The sequence below is a fragment of the Mirounga angustirostris genome, unplaced genomic scaffold, assembly GCF_029215605.1.
Source record: "Mirounga angustirostris isolate CCGP_5_RB_7025 unplaced genomic scaffold, mMirAng1.0.hap1 SCAF_14, whole genome shotgun sequence".
In the NCBI taxonomy this organism is placed as follows: Eukaryota; Metazoa; Chordata; class Mammalia; order Carnivora; family Phocidae; genus Mirounga; species Mirounga angustirostris.
This window is the reverse complement of record NW_026991722.1, coordinates 66,175,429-66,194,846: the sequence shown is the minus strand read 5'-3', so window position 1 is coordinate 66,194,846 and position 19,418 is coordinate 66,175,429. Positions and strand designations below refer to the sequence as shown.

General features: G+C 41.1%; 1 protein-coding gene across 6 annotated transcripts in view; it reads left to right on the top strand.

Moving 5' to 3' along the window:
- SPECC1L (sperm antigen with calponin homology and coiled-coil domains 1 like) overlaps positions 1-19,418 on the top strand; it is a 144,184-nt gene that overhangs the window by 112,825 nt on the left and 11,941 nt on the right. Inside the window, exon 14 of one of the 6 annotated variants that reach the window (XR_010407368.1) lies at positions 6,491-6,537. The exons of the other annotated variants lie outside the window; for them this stretch is intronic. The gene's annotated coding sequence lies outside the window, so the exon portion shown is untranslated. The remainder of the gene's footprint in view (positions 1-6,490; positions 6,538-19,418) is intronic. 6 annotated transcript variants of the gene reach the window in all.

Genomic DNA, 19,418 nt, shown 5'->3' with positions numbered 1-19,418 from the left:
CTTTAGCTAGATGGACAAAGGAAAAAAGAGAGCAGACTAAAAATCAGGAATAAAAGAGGGGACATTCCTAGTGACCTCACAGAAATAAGGAATACTTATTTACTTAATAATAATAATAAGAGGAATACTTAAAAGGGAATACTATGACCAGCTGTACGCTGACACATTGGATAACCGAGATGTAAAAGGACAAATTCTTAGAAATACACTATCAAAAATGACTCAAGAAGGGGGCGCCTGGGTGGCTCAGTCGTTTGGGTGTCTGACTCTTGGTTTCGGCTCAGGTCATGATCTGAGAGTCTGGGATTAAGCCCCCTGTCAGGCTCCATACTCATTGCAGAGTCTGCTTGTCCTTCTCCTTCTCCCTCTGCTCCTCCCCCTGCCCCCAAATAAATAAATAAAATCTTAAAAAAAAAAAATGACTAAAGAAGAAAGAATTGCAGGGTGCAAGGTCAGTATACTGAAATCACTTGTATTTCTTTTCTTTTTTTTTTTTTTTTAAGAGGGAGAGAGTGATTTTGGTGGGGGGTGGGGGGGACAGAGAGAGAATCCTTTTTTTTTTTAAGAAGATTTTATTTTATTTATTTATTTATTTATTTTATTTGCGAGAGAGAGAATGAGAGGGAGGAGGGTCAGAGGGAGAAGCAGACTCCCTGCTCAGCAGGGAGCCCGATGTGGGACTCGATCCTGGGACTCCAGGATCACGACCTGAGCCGAAGGCAGTTGCTTAACCAACTGAGCCACCCAGGTGCCCCCAGAGAGAGAATCCTAAGCAGGCTCTATGCCCAGCATGGAGTCCAGTGCAGGGCTTGATCTCACAACCCTGAGATCATGACCTAAGCTGAAATAAGAGTTGGGCACATTTAACTAACTGAGTCACCCAGGTGCCCCATCACTTGCATTTCTATATGCTAGTAATGAAAACTGAAAATGAAGTTAAAACAACACTTCACTTTACAGTAGCATCAAAAAGAATAAAGTACTTAAAAAAAGAATAAAGTACTTACAAATAAATTTAACCAAGGGGAGGACAAGGCTTGTACACTGAAAACTAGAAAACATTGCTGAAAGAAATTAAAGAAAATCTAAATAAATGGAAAGACATCCCATGTTCATGGATTGGAAGTTTTGATGCATGCTACAACATGAATGAACTTTGAAAATATTATGCTAAGTGAAAGAAGCCAGACAGGAAGCTCCAGCATAAAAGATTAAAATACTCCAGATCTGAAAGCAGGCATAAAACAGATACTCTCAGCTTTGATGAATGGCCAGAGGATCAATGCTGATGGCTACAAGTTTGATCTAAGACTGAAATCTCAGACATGAGTCAATATTGCACATCCACTTGATTTTTTTCATTATGTTTTTTTTTTTTAAAGATTTTATTTGTTTATTTGACAGAGAGAGAGAACATAAGCAGGGGGAGCAGCAGGCAGAGGGAGAAGCAGGCTCCCCGCCGATCAGGGAGCCCGATGTGGGGCTCAATCCCAGGACCTTGGGATCATGACCTGAGCTGAAGGCAGCCGCTTAACCAACTGAGCCACTCAGGCGCCCCTCATTATGGTTTTTTAAATTGAAATATTCACATAAGATACAATTTACCCACCTAAGATACACATTTTAGTGGCTTTTGGTATAGTCACAGGGTTTTGTAAAACTGACCACAGTCAATTTTAGAATATTTTCATCAATCCAAAAAAATGCTGTAACCATTAGCAGTCAGTCCTCACTTGGCTCTGTAGGCAAGCACTAATCTACTTTCTATCGCCATATATATGCCTTTCCTGGACATTTCATATAAATGGAATCACACAGTATGGGGGCCTTTGTGACTGGCTTCTTTCATTTAGTATCATGTTTTTAAGGTTCATCCATGTTGTGGCTTGTGTTGTCAGTACTTTATTCCTTTTTATGGCCAAATAATATTCCATTGTTTGGCTATACCACATGTTTTCCATTCATCTGTTGATGGACATTTTGGTCGTTTTGGCTGTTACATTTACGCTGCAATGAACACTGTGTATAAGTTTTTGCATGGACATAAGTAATTTTCCTCATGCTCCTGTCTGTCTTCTACTCTGCTGCCAAACTGGTTTGAAATTGTGATCTGGAAGCTACTTCCTCTTCAAAGACCATGCAATTATAGTCCAAGATCCTCAGTATGGAGATCAATGGTCCCCTGTGATCCCCTTGCATAGCCTTATTGACTCTTCATTCTTGTGAACTCCCCAGTCTCACCTTGGTCCCGAATGCCTCCCCATCCTCTCACTCCACCCCTTCCATCTGGGGAGTGTCTGCCCCTTCAGCTTAGAAAACAGCATCTATGCAAAATAGTTTGTGTCCCTGCTTCACCCCTGCAGGGATTCATCTTCACACGTTCCACTCCCTCCTCACAGAAATGAGGGAGCCTAGTTCTTCCTTGACTTCAGGACAGTGTTTGCTATACTTCAGGGCATATTCTTTGGGGGTCTTTGCATCTGTAGTTCATTTTCCCTGTGTTCCCAAACTCCACAGGGTGTATCACAGGGGTACTAAAGTTGTCAGTTTGCATGTCTGTCTTCCTTTCTAGACTTGTGAGCTCGTTTTTGCCTCTCTAGCATCTGGCATAAGGCTCAGCACATGACAAAGCTGACTAACTGTCTGAACCTATATATTGAATGTAATGGAGTACATTAGAAGTTCATTTTTGTAACTGGGGTTCTCAACCCTGTGTGTAAAAAATTGTGGGGAAAATGCAGATTCCTGAGAACCACACCTACAGATTTGTGATTCTAGAGGTATAAAGTGAGACCCTGGGGTCTGCATTTGTACAAGTACTGCAGGTGATGCATTGATCACACTGAGAATCACACATAGAGTAGTAATTAAGGCCGTGGACTTGAGTGTCAGCTCTGCCCCTACTGTGTGACCTCATGCAAATTACTTAGCTTCTTTGAGCTTCACTTTTCTCTTCCGTAAAATGGAGGAGTAACTGAGGCAGTCATGCACATTCTCTAGCATTGACTTATACGTTTAATAGATTTTTAAATTATTATTTTCTTTGATAGCATTGGGTGCTGTCTGGTAACATAAACTACATTTTCTTAGACTGCTATGTCAGTTGAGTAATTTTAGGTAATTATAAATTACTTCCCCTTGGTTATAGAACTTTGCCATGTATCAAGTTGATTAAAAAGTTAAATAATCAAGTTGATGGAGATGATTCCAACATTAAATCAGTAATTTAACAATTGTCTCTTGGTTCCTTCCCACCTAAATTCTGTGGCTCTATGATTTTTAGGGACATTGTATTGGTTAAAAAAAAAAAAATACAATTCTGGGGAAAGTGAGGGGGAGAAGAAAGGCTAATCCGCGGATGCTTTGAGGAAAGCCGCCGGGGGGCCTCGAGGTCCTGTGGAGTTTTCCAAACTCCGTGTGCTGCTTAGGCATTTGCAGTGTGGGAAATGGTCACACCCTGTTGGCATCTGTCTGTTCTTATACCCACGAGGAAACCCTTGAGGTTTAGGTGAACGTGGGATTTGTCGTGCAGCTGGTTCCAGATGGTTCCCCCATTAAGACTTTTAGAAATGGGCATACCAAAGATTTCCTCTTATCTTTCTGCTGTGTTGGTTAGACATTACACAGACACCCCGCCCATATTGCTGCTCTTGTAAGGAAACATTGATTTAGAGGTACTCCAACTGTTTAAAAAAAAAAAAACAAATCAATTCAAAAACTTAAAAACTTCAGTTAATAATTTCAAGTTTTTGGGGGCGCCTGGGTGGCTCAGTTGGTTAAGCGACTGCCTTCGGCTCAGGTCATGATCCTGGAGTCCCGGGATCGAGCCCTGCCTCGGGCTTCCTGCTCAGCGGGAAGCCTGCTTCTCCCTCTCCCACTCCCCCTGCTTGTGTTCCCTCTCTCACTGTGTCTCTTTCTGTCAAATAAATAAAATCTTAAAAAAAAAAAATAATAATAATAATTTCAAGTTTTTTCCATTTAGTGGGTACTTACAGTGCAGGAGGAAATATGCAAAACAGAATAGTTAACATACAAAAAGAAAAATGTTTCTGGACGCTAGACAGTCTTGTGCTGCAAACCCAATTTCCCCTTTCTTTACTTCCTATGGACACTTCTGTAACGATACATATGTATGGCTTTTTTGTTTGTCTTGCTTTTGTTTCCTGCAAGACAGATCTCTATTCTTGCTGTTTAAAAGTAGATAGGATGCTGGTTCTTTTATTTCAAAGTCTGTGAGTTAAAATTGAACAGTCCAAAATGCATAATCTTTTAGTAAATGGAAAGATATGTCTGATAGAGCTCTTAATTTGTCAAGAGCCATATAAGAAGTGCCAGAATCCTTTCCTTATCTAGCTGTAAATATGGATGAGCGTGCCCATCCTTTGGAGCCAGCAGTTTGGGACCACTTTCTTGTGGTCTCTGACTACTCACAGTCTGCAGGAGAGGGCGGGTTGTGACACTTGACCAGCTCACTAGAACAGGAGCCGTTACGTGACACTCAGCACATACTGCTCTCTCGGGCCCCAGATGCAGCATTAATGCTTGGACCATGCATGCTTTATGTCGTAGGAGCTGTCTCATCAACGGAGATAGATTCCCTAATACCATATCATCTTCCTTTAACTCTCTTACGAGTCATCCTAAAATAATTGTGCTAATCACTATAACTTCATTAACCATCCATTACAAAACAAGCCCTTGTGAATTTGACTTTTATCTAACAAGTACATATTCTCTTTTAAATTGTGTCCTGCCACTTACTGTTTACTGAAGTTTTAGAATACTAGAATTATTACTGTTGAAAGGGCCTTGGCATTCTGATTTACTGTTAGGTTTACAAATGTGGGACTAAAAAGCCCCACAGGATAAATGAATGGCCTCAAGGCTGTCTCATGAGTCCGTGGCATCACATAAACAACCTTCAGCACTATTGCTTTAAGGATTAAATCTGCCTTGTTTTTTAAATTAGTGTCTCAGTTTGTACCCATTATGTTTTTATTTATTTTTTCTACAGTTATGCTTTTAAATTTAATTTAAATATGCAGTTAACATTAATAATTCTTAAGTGCTTATAGGGAAAAGTGCGAATCCATTGGCCTATTTCATAACCTCTGTAATTTCTGCTTCCCAGAGGCAACTACTTTCAGTTCTTCTAGCTGTTTGGTTAGGGATTGACAATAGCAGATTGATAAGGTAACCAAGAAAATAGTTTATACTTTCAGTATATTTTCTTCAATTCTAAAATTTGTATTGAGCAGCTTCTGGTGTACCATTGTTTTCTTGTTCTGGAAAAACCTAACTGAATATAGTCAAGGGGACTCTAAAGGTTAATTTAAGAGAGCTTTACTTTGGATGAAAAATCTTTGTTTTCTGATAAAATGCCAGACCTAGAATTGGATTAGTTAATCCAAAAGATAATGAAATCACTTAATCTAGTACAAAATAGTTTTAGTAAATGAAAAAAAAGCTTTTAGAACTGCCTAAGGTAATTTAATCTCAAATAAGCATTAAAAATGCACAGTTTTATTGAGGGATTTGCTCATTAATGCTTGGGCTAGAGAAGAAAAGATCGTACATGTCTTAGTGGAGATCATTGGAGGCAGAAGAACTGACAGACTTGAATGATTTGGAAGTAATGTTTTATGTGCTGTGCTTTACTTGCTTTCTAACAGTTTTTCCTGATAGAAAAATTAACTTGTCAAATACATACTGAGGTGTGTGCCAGATAGCGCTCTGGGTGTTAAAGCAGAATCAGGAAATAAAAAGACAGTTTCTCTTCTCGGGAAAATTATGGTATAGTCTGTAAGAATACATCAGTAATTAAAACTAAATATAAACTTCTGTTTAGGTAGAATATCAGACCAGACTCTACTGAGAATTACGATTTTGTTTAAAATAGTAGTGCTTGCGTGTGTGTGTGTGTGTGTGTGTGTGTATTTAAAGGCATTGGGGACTAACCTAGGCAGCTAGGATCAATTTGGCAGGAGCCAAAATTGCAGAAAGAAAACACATTGACTTGAGCTCCATATTTACCCCTGCTTTTTTAAACCGTTGGGAGTATTGGCCAACTCGTGGTATGCGGCAGAGACCAAACAGAAAGCAGTGGTCCAGACCTTGTTTCAGAATCTCTGAGTAGGGATGCTAAAATTCGAATTCAGAGCTACTAAGACAGTCAATATTTGAGGATCCTAAATCCCAGGGGAAAGACAATGCCAGAGTAGTGGACTCAACAGTTTGACTCAACTTTTGCCCTCAAGGTTGTTTGTCATGTCCTAAGTAAGGTGTACGGAGGCCCACTTAGATTCAGCAGAAGCTGCTGCCGGGAGGATAACCACTGTAGCTCCATTTTGAAAAATCACCTCTCCCCATTGAATGATGTTGGCACCCTTGATAATTCATTTGACTGTATACACAGTTTATTTATTTCCTTGACCTTCTAAAACCTTATGGTTTGTCTCTGGTCTCTTTATTCTACTCCACTGGTATATAGGTCTGCCTCTGCCAGTACCGCACTATGTTCATCGCTGGAGCTGTGCAGTAAGTTTTGAAATCAGGAATTGTGAGTCCTCTAGCTTTGTTCTTACCTTTTCAAGATTGTTTTGACTCTTTAGGGTCCCTTAAGACTCCATATGGATTTTAGGAGTGTTTTGCTATTTTTGTAAAAAAAAATTGTCATTGGGACATTGATAGGAATTGCATTGAATCTATAGATCACTTTGGGTATAATAAATCATAATAGTATTAAGTCTTCCAACCCATGAATATGGGATGTCTTTACTTTCAGCAGTGTTCTGTAGGTTTTATTGTACAAGTCTTTCACCTCCTGGATTAGGTTGGTTCCTAATTGTTTTATTCTTTCTGATGCTCTTGTAAATGGAATTATTTTGTAATTTCCTTTTTAGGTTGTTCATTGTTAGTGTATAGAAATGCAGCTGATTTTTGTATGTTGACCTTGATCCTGCTACTTTGGTGAATTCATTAGATCTAACAGTTTTTGTGGGTAGAATGTTTAGGGTTTTCTACATAGAAGATCATATCATCTGCATACAGAGATAATTTTACTTCTTCTCTTCTCACCTTTTATTTCTCTTTCTTCCCTAATTGCCCTGGCTAGAACTCCCAGAACGGTGTTGGGTAGAAGTGGCCAAGGTGGACATCCTTGGCTTGTTCTTCCTCAGCTTAGAAAAGAGCTTTCAGCTTTTCACCATTGAATGTGATGTTTACTGTGGGTTTTTTATATATAGCTTTTTATAGTGTGGAGGTAGTTTCTTTCTTTTCCTATTTTTCAAGTATTTTTATCATGGAAGGTAGTTGAATTTTGTCATAGGCTTTTTGTGTACCAACTGAGATGATCATGTGGGTTTTTTTCCCCTTCATTCTGTAAATGTAGTTAATATATCACATTAATAGATTTTTGTATGTTGTGAACCATCCTTGCATTCCAAGAATAAGTCCTACTTGGTCATGGTGTATAATCCTTTTAATGTGCTGCTGAATTTGGTTTGCTAGTATTTTGTTGAAGATTTTTGCATCAGTGTTCATAAGAGATATTGGTCTGGAGCATTGTTCTCTGGTAGTGTCTTTGTCTGGCTTTGGTATCAGGATAATGGTGGCCTCATAAAATGAGATAGAAAGTGTTCCCTCCTCTTCAGTTTTTGGACAAGTTTGAGAAAATTGGGGTTCTTTAAATGGGTAGAATTTATCAGTGAAGCCATTGGGTCAAGGGCTTTCCTTTACTGGGATTTTTTTCGGTTACTGATTCAGTTATCTTACTAGTTAAATATCTGTTCAGATTTTCTGTTCTTTGTAATTCATTCTTGATAGGCCTTGTGTTTCTAGGAATTTTCCCATTTCATCTAGTAATCCAATTTGTTGGCAGACAGTTGTTTATAGTACTCTGTTATAATCCTTTTCCTTTCCCTAAACTTGGTAGTAATATTCTCACTTAGTTTCATTTCTTAATAATTTTAGGCCTCGTCTCTCTTTTTTCCTGAGTCAGTCTAGCTAAAAGTTTGTGAATTTTGCTGACTTTTTAATGAATCAACTTTTGATTTCATTGATTTTTTTTCAATTGTTTGTCTATTTTCTTTTGTTTACCTCTGCTCTGATCTTTATTATTTACTTTCTTCTGCTAACTTTGGGTTGAGTTTGTTCTTATTTTTCTAATTCCTTAAGTTTTAAAGTTAGTTTGTTGATTTGAGATCTTTCTTATTTTTTTAATGTGTAAGAGTTTATTGCTATAAACTTCCCTTAAACTGCTTTCTCTGTGTCCCATAAGTTTTGGTATGTTGGGTTTTACTTTTCCTTTTTCTCTTATTTCCTTTTTCTCTTACTGTTTTCTAATTTCCCATGTGAATTCTTCTTTGATCCATTATTTGTTTAAAATAATTTATTTTGGGCGCCTGGGTGGCTCAGTTGGTTAAGCGACTGCCTTCGGCTCAGGTCATGATCCTGGAGTCCCTGGATCAAGTCCCGCATCGGGCTCCCTGCTCGGCAGGGAGTCTGCTTCTCCCTCTGACCCTCCCCCCTCTCATGTGCTCTCTCTCATTCTCTCTCTCAAATAAATAAATAAAAAATCTTAAAAAAAAAAAAAGATAATTTATTTTGAGTGGTAAACCAACCTTGCATTCTTGGGACAGACTCCTCCTAGTTCTATTATCCTTTTTAGCAAGTCACATTCAACTTGCTAAAAATTTGTTTAGAATTTTTGCATCTATGTCTATGAGGAATATTGGTCTGCAGTTTTTTTTTTTAATTAAAGATTTTATTTATTTATATGACAGAGAGAGACACAGCAAGAGAGGGAACACAAGCAGGGAGAGTGGGAGAGAGAGAGGAAGGCTTCCTGCTGAGCAGGGAGCCTGATGTGGGGCTCGATCCCAGGACCCTGGGATCATGACCTGAGCCGAAGGCAGACGCTTAACAACCAGACGCCCCTGGTCTGCATTTTCTTTGTTAATAAATAATGTCTTTACTAGGATTTGGTATTAGTAATGTTGATCGTAGAGTAAGTTGGGAAGAATTCTTTCTTCTTCAGTTTTCTGGAAAAGTTTATTTACAGTTGGTATTACTTCCTTCTTAAATATTTGGTAGAATTCCCTAGTGAAGTCATCTTTACTGGTTGTCTTTGTAGGAACATTTTTAACTACAAAATCCAGTTTCTTTAATAGAGACATAGGGCTATTCAGATTATCTGTTTCTTCTTGAGTGAGGTTTGGCTAGTTGTGTCTTTCAAGGAATCTGTTCATTTCATCTGAGTTGTAGAATTTATTGGCATAACGTTGTTCATAATATTCCCATCTCCTAGGTATCTGTAGAATCTGAAGTGTTGTCTCTGCTCTCATTCCTGATAACACAACTTATGTATTCTCTTTCTTCCTTATTAATCTAGCTGGAGGTTTATAAAATTTATCTTCTCAATGACCCAGTTTTTAAATTTCTTTTCTTTTTTTTTTTTAAACTGATACAACCACTTTATTTGACAGAGAGAGACACAGCGAGAGAGGGAATACAAGCAGGGGGAGTGGGAGAGGGAGAAGCAGGCTTCCCGCTGAGCAGGGAGCCCGATGCAGGGCTCGATCCCAGGACCTGGAATCATGACCTGAGCCGAAGGCAGACGCTTAACGACTGAGCCACCCAGGCGCCCCTAAATTTATTTTCTTTATTATTTCTATTTTTCTATTTCATTTCTTTTTGCTCTGGTCTTTATTATTTCCTTTCTTCTGCTTACCATTTGGGTTTTAGTTGCTCTTTTTCTTTAGTTTCTTAAGGTAGAGTTGTCATCATTTGAAGCTTTTCTTCTTTTTTGCTGTAGACACTTCTTGCTAGAGTACTCATTTAATGGCATCCACAAATTTTGATTCATTTTCATTCAGTTCAGAATACTTTTCTGTTTTGATTTCTTCTTTGATCCATGGATTATTTAGAAGTATTTCATTTAGTTTCCAAACACTTGAGGATTTTTCAGAGATATTTCTGTTACTGATTTCTAACTAAATTTGATGATGGTCAGAGAATGTACTTTCTATGACTCGGATCCTTTTAAATTTATTGAGACTCATTTTGTGGCACAGAATGTGGTCTATCGTTTAAGAAAATGCTAGTCCGCTGTTGTTGGAGAAAGGCTCTATAAATGTTAATTAGATACCATTCATTGACTGTTGATCATATCTTCTGTATCTCTATTTTCTAGCTACCTAGTCTATCCATTTTTGAGCAAAGAATATTGCAATCTTTTGATTATAGTTGTAGATTTCTCTACTTGTCCTTGTAGTTTTAACAATGTATTCTAAAACTGTTACCAGTACATAAATATGAAGGGTTATGTCCTCTTGAGAAATTTACCTCGGCCATTATGAAGTGACCTTCTTTATCCGTGAGAATATTCTGTGCTGTGAAATCCTTGTTTTATATTAATATAGCCACTCTTTGTCTTGATTACATTTAGTGTAGTATACATATCTGTAGCGTGTACTTTTTGCAGGTAGCACATAGTCGAGTATAACCATATTTTTAAAGTTACTTTTCTAATGATTATTCTAGGGATTACAATACACATTTAAGGTTGATTTATCCCAGTTGATGTAAGGTGTCCCAGTTGATCTAAGGTTTTTCTGACTTAATATGGTAAAAATAGCAACTTTTGCTCTAATGTAGGTCCTTCTCTTCCCTCTTCCTTGTGCTGTTATTGTCATATGTATTATATTTATCTGTGTTATAAACCCAGTAGTATAGTACTATAATTATTGCTTTATTAATTGTTATGGTTTTTTTTTAAAATAAAAGAGGAAAACAGATGAGAACAATTTTAGGCATGAGGGCTACAGACTCCCACTGTTCTTACCTGAAATTATTTGCCTTTGATTCATTTCCAGAGCCCTGAAATTATTATTTTTGACAATTTCATCCAGTTTTATATTTGTTTTTTAGAGAGAGGAATTGTTGACCTCTGCTCCACCACAGCTGGAAGTTTCCTCACATGCTTCCTTTTTGGATTTCTTTTCCTCCGACCCTCTTTCACTAAGCAACAACAACAAAGGAGCACTTAGCCTTTCTTCTCCCAGAATTGTGTGTCCCCGTGGACTGAAGAGTCCATAGAGTAAGAACTAATGGACAGATAAAAATAGCTCAGTACCCCCCAGCTTCCTTTAAAATATTAGACTGTCTGTAGACAAATAGGAGAAAAGCAAGTTCTCGTAATAAATTTATGAAGTGTTCATATGATAACTGGGCTACCTGGGTGGCCCAGGCAGCTGGCATTTGCCACGCTCCCTTGGGCCACTTTGCATTTCCAGTATTCCAAAACTTGTGGGATGAGTGAATTCTCTGTATAAAGTAGCTTTCCTTACCTGAAAAGCTCATGTTTCTTGTGATTCCTCTTGTACACTGCATGCTGAGACAGGGAATAGAGAAGGGTCCCCTGTACCCGTGACCCCTGGCCCCTGGTCTGTCCAGTGCTGTCCAAATGGTATTTCCATTAATACACCCCTTCTTTTTCGGAGAGTTCTTCAGTCTCTCATGCCAGAAACATCATGGAGTGCCTCTTCCCCCCCAGTCCTTCCTTCCCTGTCTTCCCTTTCCACTTTCCTAGTGTCCTCTCTTTGTGATTCCAGTTAGGACTGAGGCAGGGGAGGGTGGAATGGGAGAGGTCAGGAAAGCTGGGAGTTCTGCCAGTAGATAGAGTGCAGTTAAAATAATACATTTGGAATGCCTGATAGTCAACGCAAAGCTTAGATGGTTTCACTTCCTCTTCTATAACTGGAATCTTAGGTCACAGGAATGACTTCCCAGAGTTAAAAAATAAAAAGGTGCAGGCAGTAGATAAGGGTTTTGATCTGAATTGAATCTAGGTTGAAAGTCTAATTTTTTTTTTTCATTTTACATTGTCAGTTTGGTTGGAAACTTAAGTTTCCATACAGAACAGAAAGATCTTGTTGTTTGTAAATACCACTGTGTTCCAAGGGTTAAAAATACTTGAACAAAGGGAAAGGGAATGGCAGGTTTGTAGTCCCACCCGGGCTTTATGCTGGCTTGCTCTCTCCATGCAGCCATTCATGCTGCCACAGCCTGGTCATTCTGGGCCCTCTTGTCTGGGAAGCTGGCGGCAGCCCGGCGTGAAGTTCACATGTCTACGCAGAGCTCTTATCTCAGGGCTCCTCACGGGCCTGTGTTCCCTGCTGCACACAGCGGAGGTTAGGCAGATGGCCTCATGGTCACAGTGGAGTGAAAGAGTGGTTTCCTGTTTTCAGGGGATTCCTTTGAATGCCAAACATAGCAGCTGGGAAACAAAGTTTTCCCAGAATCACAATGTACTTCTTGGGTTCTGTTTAAACATAATTTGACAGTCATGGTTAACATCTATTTCCAGAAATGTCAAGGCTGTAAAAATTAATTGCTTAATAGCATGACGATATGCCCGTTTGATCCATGTTCGTGTGTGCGGTAGGTAACACTACCCAGTCAAGGTTGCCCCCCAGCTGACACCAGTTCTTAAGGTGCTGATGCTTACATTTCTCATTGCGAGCATCTTTCGGAGCTGCATTCAGGGCCCTTGAATGTGGAAAGATACTCAGGAATGGTGGGCTGCACCCAGCGATAGCAGTTTCATGTGTACCTGTCGTGACTTCATCGACAGAGTGGGCCTGTGGAAGTGTGAGAAGTGAGAGGGACCTGAGGAGTTTGAACAGAGCCAGAGAGGCCTGTCATTCTCCTTAACTCCGGGTTCTCTTCCTTGTACCCTCGTTCTTTCCCCCATTGAATTCCCACCCATAGAGAAATCTGCTGAATGTAGGAACATGGTCTGATTGCCTGTGTTCTTGGTTAGCTGTAAAGTAATTGTCATAGGAGTTTGTTTGCTTAGATAAAATTTGAGGTACTTAATCTGAATCAGCACCCACAATTCCACTCTCAGAAGTTGGAGAACATCAGACTTGAGATGACCCCTAGGAATCCCGCAGATGGGGTTTCACTTCTCAGGTGACGGAAGTGCAAATCGGAGAAATGGCAGGCTTGCCTGAGATCATACACCTGGGCCTCCAGACACCCAGCCTGGGCTCTTGCCACTAACCACCCTGCCTCCCCAGCAGGGTCCCAGGCTCTTCACTAAGTTTCCAGTAAATGGGTATTTTTCTTACGAGTAATGCCAAGAAATAGAGGAGAAATCAGATAAGTAACATTTTCAGGAGCTGCTTCGTTATTTTGCTAAAAGCAGAATCATTAGATTATTCGGGTCAAATAATCTTTATATATCAGATAGCACACACAGTCCTTTACTGCCTGACATCATGAGAAAATTGTGTGTGTGTGTGTGTTTCATTCACTTTGGTTGTGTTGCCAGCATAACAATATGATGTCTACAGAGGAGTTGAAATTTGACAGGTTAATTTTATTATATACATGATGCTCTGGCTTTTCACAAATGAGTTTAGCCTGAGGTCATTCAGGAAATTTAGGGTGACCTCTCTGTTTGTAGAAGCAGGTAATTTGTAAAGATGCTCTATTGCTGCCTCATGATATATAATTATGGAAAGGGTAATTAACCATTAGATACTGGAGGGAGGAAGAAAGACAAACTAGTTTCCTTTCCAAAAGGGCTCTTTAGATCCAGGAGAAAGGAGGCTGGTCTGGTTACCTACTGCTGCATAACAAACACCACCCCAAAAAGTTAATGGCTTAAAATAATGATGACATTTATTTAGCCCATAAATCTACAGTTTGGGTGGAGCTTAGTGGGGACAGCTCACCTCTGCTCCATTCAACTTCATCTGAGGCTCCTGCCCTCCTCATGTCTGGTGGCTGAGATTTTCACTGGGCTTCCTAACGGCACGCTGGCTGTGTTCCAGGGTAAATGTCCCGAGAGAGATGGGCAGTAGCCCCTCATCTTTTATGACCTAGTCTTGGGGGTCATGCAGCATCTCTTCTGCCACATTCTGTTTGTCGAGGCAGGCACAAAAGCCTGTCCAGTTGCAAGGGGAAGGGAGCTAGATTCCACCTCCTGATGGGACACAGCAAGGTTCTGGAGAGGATATAGGGCCAGAAGTACTGCTGTGGCCTTTTTCGAAAAATCCAGTCTGCCACAGAGACTCTTGTTTTTTATTTAAGTAGAACAGCCAATAACATGACATTAACCTGGCAGAACCTTATAATGATATTTTTAAAAATATTGCTCACAGGTGAGAGGGAACCTGGATAGAGTAGGGGCAGTCTGGCAAAGAAGTCTACCTTATGAAAGCTAGATTCATTTGCCTGTACAGGTCTGTGTAGCAAATCACGCAGCACCCTGAGCACTCGGGGATATGACTGTCCGCCTTCTCAGAGCCCACCCAGGGTGTGGGTTCCATCAGAGTCAGTTGGACTGTGTCTGGTTCCACCGCGGTTTAACCTGGAACTACATTCAGGTACGGCACTCTGAAATACTGGGAAGAAGTACAAAACTTAAAAACGGAGAGAACCTAGGTGGCACCTAAATGTGTTTGTGGGCCCTGGGATCCCTTGTTTGAAAAAAACAGATTCATTGAGGTAGAATTGACATATAATCAACTGCACATATTTAAAGTCTACAATTTGATGACTTTGGCCTGTGAAACCGTCCCCACACATGGTGAGTATATCGAGGTCCACAGAAGATTCCTTAAGCCTCTTTGTATCCTCTTCATCCTGCCTTTTCCCACCGCCGCCCCCAGGCAGCCATGATTTGCTGTCACTGTGTAGTGTTTCCATTTTTTATAATTTGGTATAAATGGGATCATAGCGTGTATAATTTGGGGAGGGTTCTGGCTTCTGTCACTTAGCATAATGATTGTGAGATTTATTCATATTGTGTATATCAATAATTCATTTCCTTTTTTTTTTTTTCTGAAGAGCAAGTCCATTTATGGAAACATAACCATTTGTTTATCCATTCAGCTGTTGCTAGACATTGGGTTGTTTCCAGTTATTGCTTCTTTTTTTTTTTTTTTTAAAGATTTTATTTATTTATTTGAGAGAGAGAATGAGAGAGAGCGAGCGAGCACATGAGAGGGGGGAGGGTCAGAGGGAGAAGCAGACTCCCTGCTCAGCAGGGAGCCCAATGTGGGACTTGATCCCGGGACTCCAGGATCATGACCTGAGCCGAAGGCAGTCGCTCAACCAACTGAGCCACCCAGGCGCCCCCAGTTATTGCTTCTAAGTAAAGCTCCTGTGAACATTCATGTGCAGGTGTTTGCATAGCCTGAAAAGTGGATTGGCTGGATCATGTGGTAGGTATAGGTGTCACTCTTTAAGAATCTGCCAGACGGTCTTCCAAAGTGGCTGCATCAGCAGTGTGGGAGAGTTCCAGTTCCTTTACATCCTCACCAAGACTTCGTGTGGTCGGCCTCCAGCTGTTCTAATAACTGTGTGGTGATATCTCATCGTGGTTTTAATTTTCCAGTCGCCTGGGAACTAATGGTGTTGAGCGTTTTTCCGTGTGCTTGTTTGCCGTCCATGTATCTTCTTCCACAAAATGCCTGTGCACAAGCAGAATGGTCGTTAAATACAAGGAAGGATATGATGCAGTCTAGAGCACGACCTTTGCCCTCAGGGAACTTTCGAAATTATTTCTGAAACGTAATAATATTTCCAGGCCTTTTAAAATGATGCCTTAACCTTTTTAATGACTCAGATTTGTAATCATAAGCATTCATGACTGTACTGTGTAGGATCCAGTTTTGAGTCCCTTTACTTCTGCTGCCTCATATCCCTTCCTGTGACCCTCAACCCTCTCTATCTGGCTGCATCCTAATGTGTATTTTACCAAGAAACGACAAAAAGTGCCTGTGACCAACTTGCATGCAAAACAAAACCAGAAAAGTATGGGGTCAGGAGTAAAGCGCCACGTACAGGCCCCCAGCGGCACGCAGGCTCCTCCCCTCCCTTGTGACAGCATCATGTTCTCTCACTGGTGGTATCTGGTTATGTTTGGTCCAGGGTAAAGTGTTTCACCATTTCCCTTCACATTTACTACACTAATGGGAAAGTAAGTAAACCACTGAGTTTGGGTGTACAAGAGGGTGATACCTGTTTTTGGATGTTTTGCCATTTTCCCTCTGCCAAAATGATACCTTGTAGGTGTAGAAACAAATACCCTGAAAGATTTAAAAGAACACTTAATTCCCGCCCTAAGCAGTAAGATAAGTTCCTCTTAAGGTGAGCACTCTATTGAGCATCTCTTTCCCAAGATCATTTCCTTCCCAAGCTACTGAAAGACCACACCCACTTCACATCCAGGCTGCCTTGTACTTTGGTGTCCTGGGTCAGACCAGGTACATTCCCTGTGATTTCAGAAATAGAAGTGCCATGCCAGGGCAGACCAGTAGTCTTTCTAGGCTCATGTTTTGTCTGGGGATGTATCAGAGGGTGTTCTCAGGGGCAGGCGATTCTCCCTTGAAACGTGAGTACCAGGAAGATAACGATGCATCCAAATGGGCACCTTCCCTGCTAGGGGCTTGCCACCAATGCACTGGTCTAAATCTTTGTTCTGTGTAGGATTAATGGTCTCTGTGTGGTAGTATCCTTTTGTGCATAAATTACATTTTTTAAATTTAAGGTGTTTGGATGAGTCTAGGTATGTTTTGTGTCTGTCCTTCATGCTTTATAAGTACTGTCTTCTAGCAGCCCTCATTTTTAGAAGCTGAAGCATTTTTTGTTTGTTTGTTTGTTTGTTTTTTAAGACCTACCTCCATACTGAAGCTTTCAGATCCTCTGGACCTTTTTTCCTAAATTTCTCTACATTCTCTCAGAGTTTTCTTAAATGACCACGTTATTCAGCAAACCTTTGTGAGGTGCCTGAAGAGTGTGCTAGGTTTTCAGGTCAGTGCTTGGCAAAAACACTCTTTGAGAGAGGGAAACGGAGTCATATACATGCCGTTTGTTGCAGTAGGCACAGGGGACACGTGACAGAAGTCCATGTGACTGTCACAGAGCCATCAGACCTTCATCTCTGGCCCAGACAGCAGGTGTCCTGAAGTTCCAGAGTGTGAACTAGAGGAGAGGGACTTGGAACCAGCATGGCTGTCTTCTGGTACTCCAGGGCCTCTCCTGGGGCGGGCACAACAGTCTGCTGTCTCATGCTTTTTTGGTCTGGAAGGTGGAATCAGCACCATCTCGGGGGAGGGGGAAAGGGATATGCTGAGCTCCAGCCGAAGGAGCTGTTCCATGTACCTCACAGACTCTGTCTTACAAATCCTCATAACTGGGTTATCTTTCCTATTTCGCGGAGAGAACGGAGACTCCCGGGAGGTAAACTGCCCCCACAGTCTTGGAGCTAGTAGGGACTAATCCCAACATTCAAAGCCCAGGTCCGAGGGACTCGTTCAAACCCATGATGCCTCTGTCACACCATTCTGCTTTTCCAGAGCGGTGGCTTTCACATCGGTATAAAGAATTTCCTGGGCGCCTGGGTGGCTCAGTCGTTAAGCGTCTGCCTTCGGCTCAGGTCATGATCCCAGGGTCCTGGGATCGAGTCCCACATCGGGCTCCCTGCTCAGTGGGAAGCCTGCTTCTCCCTCTCCCACTCCCCCTGCTTGTGTTCCCTCTCTCGCTGTGTCTCTCTCTGTCAAAAAAATAAAAAAAATCTTTAAAAAAAAAAGAATTTCCTAAGACTTAAAATGGAGAAGCAGTCAGCCTTGTAAAGAGCTTGTTCCTGTCACCTTTTCCTCAGAGAAGGCATCTGAACAGGGTTTTTGTGTGAGCCGTGGCTTGTTCTGTTGGGCAGCCTTCAAGGCACACGGCACCCAGATTACCCTGCATCCATCTGTTTTAGAGCCTGAGTACAAAATTGGTGGCATTTGTCTCAAGGGTAAACTAAAGGAGACCATCCCAAGGATGTTTTGGAATGCCTAATTTTCTTGCCCTCAAACACACGAATTCTCAGGGAAGCCGTTGGGGGTTAGGACAAGGAGACACGGCTTCTCTCCTCCTCCTCTGCCGAGCCCTTCCCCAGAGCACACACCATGGTAAATGTTGCTTGAGGATTACTGTGAGTGTCTCCTTTAGTTCAAATTGCATTTTAGTGAGTAATAACCCCTGCCAAAGCTAAACAAAAGCTAGAAAAGGCAGGACTAATTCCTGAGCTCCTCATAAGACTGCTCACAACATGCCCAGGGCTCATGAATCAGCTGTGACCTAGCCATCAGCTCTTGCCTGCCGTCCCTTCCTAGTGGTAGTTTTCCTGAATTTTCAAAAAGCAGGCGTCCTGGTTCCTGTAAAAGGTCTCCCTTTGGAGGGGTTTATGGGAAATGCAGAGACATTAATCCCGTCTCTTAGGGTGACATTTGCTAACTAATTCTGAATTGTTCCCCCAAAATAGGTTCATTTGACTGAAACAATTTATAGCACATTAAACCCAAAATGTTGTTGTTACTGTACCTTAGATTTTGTTTTTGTGAAGTTTCAGTACCGTTGGAGCTGTATCCTAGGAGTGTGCTTGCTACTTTGGGCAACATCATTGTGGTTAAACCTGGCTGCCTCACCCAGAGAACCATGGCAGCTTCCCTCTCTCGACTTCGGAGCAGCCGTGCACAGAGAATGACTTAATGTTTATTGTTTGTTTAAAAGAAAAAAAAATTTTTTTTTAAGATTTTATTTATTTGCGAGAGAGAGCATGAGAGGGAGGAGGGTCAGAGGGAGAAGCAGACTCCCTGCCGAGCAGGGAGCCCGATGCGGGACTCGATCCCGGGACTCCAGGATCATGACCTGAGCCGAAGGCAGTCGCTCAACCGACTGAGCCACCCAGGCGCCCAAGAAATTTTTTTTTTAAGTAGGGCCATAAATATTCCCATAAAACCCACTCTTGAATCATTACATTTAAGCAACATAACTGTTCAATGAACACTCTAGGATAAGTTGGCTGCTTATGAGATCTACTCAGTGTATAGAGTTTATTGAGCGTGAACTACTTCAGAACATCTACCAGTTTTTGTTTTTGTTTTTTGGGGGGGGGGGTTGTTGTTGTTCCAGCCATTTTTAAGTCTACAGTTCAGGGACATTGAAGTTCATTCACAGTATTATACAACCCATCACTACTGTCTGGTTCCAGAACTCTTCCTCACCCCAAAGGGAAACCCCCATACCCATTAGCAGTCACTCCGTATTTCTGGCCCCTGGCAACCAGTAATCTGCTTTCTGTCTCTGAACCTCACCAGTTTGGTTACTACATATAAATGGAGTCATACAACAAACATGTGGCCTATGTGTCTAGCTTTCACCTAGCAGAACGTTTCAAGATTTATCCACGTTGTAACATGTGTCGGTACTTCATTTTATTTTAAAGGCTCAAAAAGATTCCATTGTGTGGACATACCACATCACGTTTATCTGTTTTTCTCATTGGTGGACATTTGTTGCGTGGTTGTTTCCACGTCTTGGCTGTTGTGAGTAATGCTGCTATGGACATTCCTGTG